Source organism: Mycteria americana, chromosome 1 (assembly GCF_035582795.1).
Source record: "Mycteria americana isolate JAX WOST 10 ecotype Jacksonville Zoo and Gardens chromosome 1, USCA_MyAme_1.0, whole genome shotgun sequence".
In the NCBI taxonomy this organism is placed as follows: domain Eukaryota; kingdom Metazoa; phylum Chordata; class Aves; order Ciconiiformes; family Ciconiidae; genus Mycteria; species Mycteria americana.
Window position 1 is genome coordinate 4,184,047 of NC_134365.1, and position 10,378 is coordinate 4,194,424.

Here is a 10,378-nt window from a genome sequence, read left to right on the forward strand (position 1 = left end):
TGGGCTCCCGCAGGGTTCACTCCTGAACCCGATTCTAATATTTTGATTATTTATTTGGATGATGAAATAAAGAATATATAATTACTTTGGAGAATGTGTTACAAAATGTTGCTGGGAAATTGGAGTAATAGTATAAAATCAACCAGATTTGGTTCAGTAAAGTCAGAAGCAACAAAATATGTCAATGCAAAGTGGCAAATCACTGGTCAAGCAACCATTCAAATGAAAAAGAGCTGTGAACAAGACACTGAACAGTACAGAGCTGTTGCAGAAAAAGGCAAATCTTATTCTGGGGTGTATGAACAAAAGTGTAATAGGTGAAACATCAGAAGCAATTATTCCACTCTAATGAGGACTCAGTTGGAATACCAGGTGTGGGTTTGGATGCCGTGCTAGGAGAAAGTAGAAGAATGATGGAGACAAACTGTAGAGGGGCTAGAGGAAAGCAACAAGGATTACAAATGGTTCAAAGACTTGGAGGATTTTCTTTGCTTTTTCCAGAAGGGAAAAAACCCCACACCTGAGAAGATGAAAACTATCTTCTAAGACATAAGAGACTTGCAAAAAGGATATTGACAATTGTTCTGGGTACAACAGAACTAAATTGGCTTGATTTCCTGCAAAGATTGTTGTTACTGGATATCTGGGAAAGAGAAAAACCCACAAATCAAACCTAAAAGCTTTCTAATTCAAAGCAAATTTATTTGAATTAAAATTAAAATTTCTAAATTAAGTCCTAGGTCTTCCTCTCTGGAAGTCGATTAGCCTCTCTCAGGGATGGCTGGATTCTGCTCAGGGCAGAGGGGGATTCACAGTCTCTCTCCAGCTCTCCTTTTCCATGACTGTCTTCTCTAGGTGTGCCAATGCTTCCATCTTCCCCATGCCCGCCTAGAATGCAAAATATTGATGCAAATCTTGTGTTTGCGCTTTAGCATAGCTTCAAACACACTGTTGGTGTTAATTAATTAAACAACAGGAGGAAGCCAGTGGTGCCAAATGAAGCACGGAGCTTTCCCTGACCAATAACAAAATCAATCCTTCCTCCTGTGTGTTGCATAGCTTCACCAATTTTCTTTTCTAATGTACTAATGAAGAGCCTCCTTTTCTGCAGATCTCCAACAGACAGCATGTGGTTGGCAGGGGGATGAATGTGGTGCTGCGGTCCTCACTTCCAAGGGCTAGGAAAATTAGTGAGCGTGCTGGAGTGCAAAGCAGTTGTGCAAAACCACACATTGCATGACAGGGAAACAGAGCGTTTCTTACTTTTCCCTAGCAAGGAACTCCTAATTTGCAAATAAAGGAATAATACATGGATAAAGTTTGCCAGAACTGTTGTTCAGGAAGGGCAGGTGACGAGGACAAAGAAGGAGGGAGTTCACAGGCTGTCTGGAAGGAATATACCTTCTCTGAACTCTAGGAAGATTATGAAACAATCTGCTGGATGTCTCTGGGTAGAGATAAAGGAAGAGAGAAAAACAAAACCAGAAGCAGTCTCATGGTACAGTCTATTGTACATCAACTAATGAAAAAAGGAGATCGAGGAAGGGTTTTTTTGAAAAATAAAGGAGTCTTGTAATGAACCTGGTGGACTTGAAGGAAAATGATACACCAAGGTCAAGGACATTGTGAATTTTAAAGTGGGAAGGACGAGAAAAATAAGGAGAGGATGAAGGAATTTAAGACTTTGACTGTTGTTCACCATAGCCCTTAGGGTCTTCGGGAATTTGCTGGTGCTCTTACAGGTATTACCTTCTCCCTTCTTAGATTAGCACCAAGTTCTGAATGATCAGACAGCATGGACAGGTTTCTATGGGCATCTTTCTTCTTGTAAAACACTTTGTTTATTCCGTACAAGTAACGTGACCATAGACTGAGGTTCTTAATGTAGATAGAATCACAGAATGGTTTGGGTTGGAAGGGACCTTTACAGGTCATCTAGTCCAACCCCCTGCAATGAGCAGGGACATCTTCAACTAGATCAGGTTGCTCAGAGCCCTGGCCAACCTGACCTTGAATGTTTCCAGGTATGGGGCATCTACAACCTCCCTGAGCAACCTGTTCCAATGTTTCACCACCCTCATGGTAAAAAATTTCTCCCTTATATATAGTCTGAATCTACCCTCCTTTAGTTTAAGACCATTACCCCTTGTCCTGTCGCTACAGGCCCTGTTAAAAAGTCTGTCCCCATCTTTCTCATAAGCCCCTGCAGCAGATCTGCAGCACGGTTTTGGGGAGGGAACGATGTGTGCCCTTACTTTTGGAAAAGGAGCAACGGAGCGCTGGTCAGCCCTAAACGTTCTTGACAGGCAGCATGGAGAGTCACTAGTACCTATGAATCTGTTGCTATATTTTACCTTGAATATTTACCAAAAGTATGATACTAAAGGTTTTCAACTTAAAAATCACTTTATGGACCTTGTATGATGCTCATAGCATCCCCACTCAGCAAATAAATCTTTCCTGTTCTCAAAAGGATGAAACAGAGGCAAAGAGTTCAATAATTTATATTTGGCAAATTTTGATAATCCTTAGGGGTGAGACCCCCTTCGTTCACGGAGAAATGAAGTGTAAAATCAATGTTTGTACGGTCTCTGCACCTCTCCGCTTGGTCGCCTGTGGGACGCTGGGGTGGCTGTAGCTAGCGCACTTCACATGTTGCAGAAAAGGTGCATGAGGAAATGATCAGAGAGGGTAGGATGTGGTTAAAGCCTCGGTTTGCAAACTGGAGCTAATGTGAGGGAAGCATATTATGTCTCACATCCATTAAAACCTCCAGCAATCACCTCCCACTAACACCAAGGAGCAGCAGAGAAGGAATTGTGACTTCCTGAGTCCCAGTAGCTCCTGGAGCTCTTCCTGTTAATATTCAATTATGTGCTGCCCTGGACTTAGAGCACTGAACTACGTCTCACTCTAGCCCCGAGGCTCAGCTGCAACAAACACAGCTGCAGAAGGCTGAGCCACAGAGAGAAACAACCCCCAAAACAGGGTTATCGCACCTCCAGCCGCCTGTGCGGAACCAGCACGTAGGAGGAACCATGCTGTCCACCCCCTACCTTTTCCATCTCCCCTCTCCAGGCTGCATGGCTTTGGGAAAGAGGCTACAGGTAGGAGCTGGTTATACTGTGAGCTGTGGGCAGGATCATCAGACTCTTTCCCCCACCTGTTTTTTTATCCTGGATGTGCTGGTTGACCATATAATGCTCTGCATGCACTTCCTCTCCATCTCATAACATGCAGCTTCTGCTATGGCTTGTCCTTCTCCTCACTCCCCAACCCTGAGTGCTCCCATCCCTGTTGACCTATCTGCCTTCTGATAAACCCCTTCCACTTCCAGATCATGGTATTAACTTGACATTTCCAAAAGGTCACCGTGTTTGTTCTGCCTCAGAGTTATATTGCTCACTCTTTTGTCTTTTTGCTTCGTAAGCCCTTCAAGGCAGAGGTTATCTCCTAGGGTATGACTATATAGTGTCCAGGAAAAAGAGGCCCCTGATCTCATTTGGTGTCTAGCAGCTGTAACAGAGATAATAGCGTGCTCCTCGATAGAGAGGCTGGCTCCAATTTTATAGATTAATCATCAGAGGTTAATGAATCTTAGCTTATATGTAAGTCTTCCTTCCAGAAGAGGTCCATACACAGCATCTCATGGTAGAACAACTAATGCCTCAGTTTCAAAGAGTACCAGATCACTCCTGTATTTCCAGGAGTCCATTCGGATCGCGTGGTGCTGCTGGAACATATGCCATTTGTGACTGCTGCAGGAACAAATATGGGACACAAGGGAGGTGGCACACAATACATATTTTGTGCATCCAGTTTATGCATATGAAGGCACGGCTTTTTTTAGCTTGCAGTTTGTCACGCTGAACCTGTTTGTTGCATCAAGCTAATTGCAATTGAGATGAGAGCGTACGTTATGTGTAGCGTTAGGATAACTATCCTGCGGTGGCTGGTCCAAGCAAGGTGCAGCTGGTAGAGAAAGGACATACAAGATAAGCCTTTGCTCTCAGGTGAGAATAGGTCTGACCCTGTCCTCCGGTCCCGACCAGACCATCATCCCTGTGTTTGCCTCCCAGCACACGCTGAGGCAGAGGTGCAGGGCTAGAGCTCTCCCATGCCATAATCTCAGTTAGGCAGTCGGGAGGGCTCCAGCCTAGGTAGGAACTCAGCACGTTTCCTTTCCATCCGTGAGAAGACACCCCAAGCTTGGCTCTTCTCAAGCATAAGCCAACTCTGAGCCTCAGCTACAGTGAGGCTACACCAGAAAGGTAGATCAGGAGAGCGGGTTTGTAGGGCTCAGCAGGCTCAAGCCTATAGTTGACACTGCTCTTCACTTAGTTATGAAGGCATCTCAGCGGCAAGACATCTACTGATCACGTTTAGAAGAGGAGCGGATGGGGGATCTTTGCCTATAGCTTTAGTGCCAAGACCAACAGAGCACTAGACTGACAAGCTGTGCTAGCTCTAAGAACAGCCCGACCTGGCTCCTCTGCCGTGGTTTGCTTCAGGAGTGACACAAAAGCTAGATCGTTCCCCAAAACTACATAGAGGCATTCCAGGTATTAACTTTTCCCTTTCCTATGATGATATTCCTTCAACTCCCCTACTGTTTTGCTTTGAAAACAGCTTGTTCCCTGAACTACCCTGGTTCCTCTGCTTTTCCATGATATCCCTTGCCTGTCAGTGAAAACTATACTAGGCAGGATACGGCAGCGCTGTGGCTCAGCGTGGCTACATATAAATTAATTGGCTGGTACGTATAGGTTGAGTGGCCGGAAGGTGGCTGCCAGCCCTCATGCGTTATGGCTAAGTTCTGCTTCAATTTCTTATCCAGGTCTCTCCCTCCTGCCTAAGTGCTGATTTTCATGCAACTTGCAGGAATATAACTGTCTTTGAAATATCTGCTTTCTCCCAAGTTCATCTGAAACTCATTAATGGGTTCAGACGCTTTTGGGAGAGGGGGATGGACACATACGTGAACAGAAAAGCAGCACAGCAGAACCTTTATTTCCTTAGGGAGGCAGCCTAAAGAAATATAAGCATTTATTCTCATCTGTTGCTGGGCTTACGACCCACACAAATAACAGGGAAAAGCGAGCAAGCAGCCGACTGCAGAATGGGAACAGGGAAAATGACTCAGCAAGCTTGGCACCGATCTGGAGAAAACGCAGGTACATTATAACCTTGCTCGAGCATCAATCTCGTCTGTGACAGGACGTAGAAACAGCAGTAGGTATTTGCATCCGACAGAAACATTCCTTCTGATAAATGATTTAGCTCTGCTGTTGCAAGTAGTTATATACAGGAGCAGAGCAGGTGAGAGGCTCCCTTTATATTTGCCAGCAAGGGAGAGAAAAAGTTCAATGAAAACCTCTCATTGCTTTTTAAATATCCTTTTTTTTTCTATTATCAGTTGACAAATAGCTGCTGAATTATAGTTCCATGCTTTGTTCGTGTCATTTTTCCTAAGAACAGTATTTCCTGCTACATCACCTTAGAAACTTGATCAACAAACACTCTGCTCTACATGTAAACAAAGCTTTATTTTACCCTATTTTTGACAGCAGCCAGTGTTTTAGAAACCAGAATATTTCAGGTTCTCTGGGCTATTTGCCTCAATTTCACAATTTGGTTTTGTTTTTGAGGGCCTGTCAGCATTGTTTATACCTAGATCTGTTTGAGTAGTAATGTTTTCATATGAGTGGCAAAGAAAATATATTACTGCAAATTGCGTTCTGGAATCAGGCTTTCTTCTCTTTTGTCGAGAGTCTAAATGAAACCGCACTTTCTAACACATGGGAACTAAAGAGTGAAATGAATTAGAAAGAGAAGTGAAACGAGAAGATTCAGTTTCAGTGGCAAAAATGAACAAAAAAAGAAGCAAAGACAACATTGATAAGTAAGCAGGACCGTCTCCAAAGCTCAAGCTCTAATAAACCCCAAGAGTGTTATCTCTAACAGAGGAATTGAAGAGCTCTGCCGAGCCCTTTAACTATTTCCTTGTGGAATAGCATCAGATCTTGTCCTGACCCCATGCCAAGGGTCTTTTTTTTATTGTGGAAAAATAGGACTGGAGCCCTATAAAGTTTTCTTACTTGCTTTCACAAGATAAGCATTTCCCAGGTAGCTGCTGTGAAAACACAAATTAATCCAACAGCAAAAGGGGGATTTTATTTGATAGTTTTAAAAACCTGCACAGGAACCCCAGCTATTGAGCCTCCTGTGATCTGCCACAACACAAAGACAGGGTCCATCAGTTAGGGATTAATTTTGAGGCAGCTATTAAAGCCTATCACATGATGAAGGATTTTCCTATATGTGAACTTCAATGGGATGCTTTAAATCCTGTGCGTGCGCGTGTATATGCATGTGTATGTGCACGCCGGTGTTTATTCAAACCTTTTTCATTCACAGGCAGACATAGCCTTAGGCTTCTTCAGGCCTTTCCAAGGAACATAAACTTGGGAGGGGAAAGAGAGAGAGAAGAGTCATCTTTAAACCTCACATTTTTGAAAGTAAGTTTTTGGAGGAAACAGGCTCAGGTGGAAGGAGCCAAGATCGTAAAGATTTTATAACTAACAATATTTTTAAGAGGAGGCTCAATCCCTGCTCTTTCTTAGTGCAAGACCTCATTGCAAGAATTTAAAGCTAATTCAGGAAAAAACGCCCTTTTTACAGAAATGCATTGTTTTGCTTTTCTGCTCGGCTGTAACCTAAAGCCTCCTGGCTTGACAAAATGAAATAAAGCTGTGTGATGATGTGCTGTCACTGCTGCTGCCGCCACTCCGCCTCCTGCAAATCTCCCAACATCGTGCACCGATCTCCCCGTCAGAGCCCGGTAAGGGAGTGATGCCTTCTCCTTCCAGCCTAAATACTGCACCAAACGAACTTACCCTTCGGCTTTGTAAAACACGGCTCGGGTTTGCAGCAAGCAGCTCTGCCTGAGGTGCCGTTTCCGAGGGCTGGTGTGGCTAGGTAACTCTCTTCCCATGACACAGCAGAACAGCAGCAGCAGCAGCAGCACCAGCAGGGTAAAACAGATCGGTTCTGGCAGTACTCCTAGAAGAATACTTTCTATCCCAGCTCCAGCCTCTTTCTCCTTTAAGGATGATCTGAAGAAGGGAATATGGAATAAAAAGAGACTTAGTGAGGTAGGGAAATAAGTCCCAGGGAGATGGAAAGTGAGGCACGCTGGAGCTAGAACCCATGGCAGTAGGACAATCTGGATAAAATGGCAGAAAGGAACCCAGAGGTAGAACCCCCCCCCAAATTGGATGAGAAAGGACAGATAAGCAAAGATGAAGTGTAGGGTGGATAGAGGGAAGACTCTGAGAAGGAGGAAGGAAAGGAGGATGAACTGTTTCTCAGTCAGTTAACTCTTTTCAGCTAAAAGCGTTAACAAATTCTACGAATCTCCTGCTTACATACTGAAAAATAGGAATAGAAGTATCTGAAACATTGATCTGTTACATATACAGCTCATTGCACGGGCGTTCAGAAATGAGTGGAGTAGAGCACAGGTACTTCAACTCCAAAAGCATTAACGGGAGAGCGAAGGGAGATTATCTGCCGTCATTGCCAGGATCGGGCCTGCACTGTCTTGCCGTCTGACCGGGCGGCTCCGGTCCCCTCCCGTGGCTGACAGAACGTGTGACGGGCATCAGCGTCAACCCCGCAGATGGGAAAAAGGTCGCTTATATGGCTCCCTTCAAGAAAACTCGGTGGGACACTGAAGAAATTAAATTCCAAACTTAAAATGTATTGCATCTGTGGGTCGTGCTTTAATCTGCCGGGGGGCTGCGATTTCCAGTGGCAGCCGTAAGGAAGAAACGAATGTGGCACGCTTTTCCTCCTTCAGTTTTTAACAGCAAATCCATCCCCCCCGCTACAAGCTAGCCCCTTGGACCTTGTACTTGACCGCCAATACCGACGTGATGCCACCGGTTCGGGCGCAGAATTTGGGGAGCTCCCACGGGAAGCGTGCACCACCTTCCACGGAGAAAACCCCGAAAGCCCCCCGCGCATCGCCAGCCTGGCAGAGGTTTGGCGGTGGGAGCACGGAGCAGGTGGGCTTTAGCTGCCTTATCCCAAATCCTGGGGGCTGGAGGAGAGCTGGGAAAAACCAAAACCACTTCAGCACCGCAGGCAGAACAGCAGCCTGAGGAACGCTGCGCTGCCCGCCCGGCCTGCCCGCACCCCCGGCCGCAGGCAGGCGGCTGAGACCGGGGACCGAGGTCTTCTCAAACGTCGGAAAATGTCTTCACCTTTCCTTTGCTCTTCTATAAGGGGTGGCTGCTTGTATACGCGGCTTGCATTATTGCAGTGGCAAGGGTACATCCCTAGAAACGGTTCCTTCCAGCATCTCGGTGTTACAACCTGCTGTAGAAAACCGACGGTGTTACAGGTTAGACCGGTAAATCGTTTCCCTACCGACTGGCAGAGTTAAACACCACGTTCGCGACCACCGCATCAACCCCGCACAGCCACACCGACGGCATCGCTCACATCTCCAGCCTCCTTAGTCTGACACAAACAAGAGGGTTTTTTTCTTTCTTTTTTTTTTTTTTTTTTTTTTTTTTTTTGCTGTCGCTTCCAGCACCGGAGACCCACCGTGGCCGCGGACGAGGACCGGATCCCGCACCCTCCAGGAGCGGGGTGCATCCCCGCTCTGCAAGGTGCCTGGCCGGTCGGGGAGCGCAGCGAGCGGTTATTTCCCTCAGCGATCGGCAGCACAGGCGGTGCAAAGAGGGGAAGGGGAAAAAAAAAACCCAACCAAACCCAACCCAACGCTAATTAATAATAATAATAATAGAACAGGCAAGCGCAGCAACTTGCTTTGACTGGCAAAACCGAGGACGGTAGGTGTGAAGAGGGCAGCCCCCCGGGGGAGGGCAGCGGGGCTGCGGAGGGCGGCAGCGGGGCTGGCAGCCCCCCGGGTCGGCCGGGGGTACCGGCGGGTCCGGCGGCGGCGGCGGCGGCGACGGCGGCGGCGGCGTCACGTGAAAGTCCCCTTTAAGTTTCCATAGAGAGGCCTCCGGGTGTCACATGATGGACATGATATAATGAAACAACATTGTGGGGAGGGAAGCATTAGGGGAGCCCGGGGCGGCTGGGAGGCGGCGGGGCAGCGGTGCCCCCCGCCCCGGCCCGCCCTGCCCGCCGCTCCGCTCCGCGCCGCCCGCCGCGCCTGCACCTGTCTCAGCGCCGGGGAGCGCGGCGGGAGCGCGGCAGATGTGGCAGCCCCGCTGCTGGGGCTGCGTGTGGCACCCTCCCCCGGGGAGGGGAGGAGGAGAGCCGGCGGGAGCAGCGGCCGCTCTCGGAGGTAAGTTACCGGCGGGACTGGGGCGGGGGGCTGCCCGCCCGCCCGGGGGGCGCGGGGTGCTGGCGGGGCGGGCGTGCGCGGCGGTCGCGCCATGTTTGCGCGGTGGCGGTGTGAGGGGGGGTGTGCGCGGTGGGGGGGCCGGGGGCGCCGCGTGTCCCCGCGGAGCGGCGGGCGTGTGCGCGCCCTCCCGCCCTCCATGTCCGCATTCCAGCTCATGTTGCGCAGATAAAATTCAAACTTGAGGTAAACACAAGCGGCGGGGGGGGGGGGTGCTGGGGGGGGGGGGACGCGGGGGAGGGAGGGCGGGAGGGAGGCTCGCTCCATCCCGGCTCCCACCGCTCCCTCCCTTCCCCGCTGCTCCCCCCCCACACCCCACCCGCGGAGCCCCCCACGCACCTGGCTGCCAGCGATGAGCCCCCGGCCGGCCGCTTCGCAGGGGCTGCCGGCTCCGCTCTCCGTTCCCCCTGGGGAGAGAGAAGCGGGCGTGCCCCCCCTCCCCACACCGCGCACCCCCTCGTAGGAGACGGCAAGTGTGTGTGTGTGTGGGGACGGTGCGCGGCAGGTGCGCGGGCCGCTGTCGCGACATGGGTGGGGGGATGCCTCTCGCGACGTGGGGGAAGGAGCCAAGTGACAGCCGAGCTGCGGCGGGGGGGGGGGGAAGGACGGGACTGCGCCGTGTTGTTTTCCTCACTGCGTGGGTATCCCGAATCGAGCAAAAATAACAACAATCCCCCCCAAAATACCTCCCCCCGCCCCAGCGCCCCGACGCCGGCCGGGGGGGGGGCCGGTCCGCATTTCCAAGTGCGTATGGAGAAAACAAGATGCGGCCGCGGGGGGGGGGGGGGGGGGGGAAGGGGGGGCGGGGAGGGCCGGGCCGCGCCGCCGCTCGCCAGCCCGGGTCCGTGACACAGGCGGTGCCGCCGGCAGCGGGTATATTTAGCACTTCCCCCCCCCCAGCCCTCCGCATGCTCCGCGCCCGGTGCGAGCGAGCGAGCGCTCGCTGGTTGATCGAAGCGGGGCGGACGGCGAGTGGCCGAGGGCACGGCCTGCCGC

The 10,378-nt window shown here is 50.0% G+C and overlaps 1 long non-coding RNA gene across 1 annotated transcript; it reads right to left on the bottom strand.

Annotated features, from left to right (window-relative positions):
- Window positions 1-748: 748 nt before the first annotated feature.
- On the bottom strand, window positions 749-10,115 carry LOC142417444 (uncharacterized). Its single transcript, XR_012778017.1, has 4 exons — window positions 9,722-10,115; window positions 8,268-8,379; window positions 6,897-7,115; window positions 749-888 (listed from the first exon to the last, which is right to left on the bottom strand). It is a non-coding gene; the product is annotated as an uncharacterized LOC142417444 (long non-coding RNA).
- Window positions 10,116-10,378: the final 263 nt, after the last annotated feature.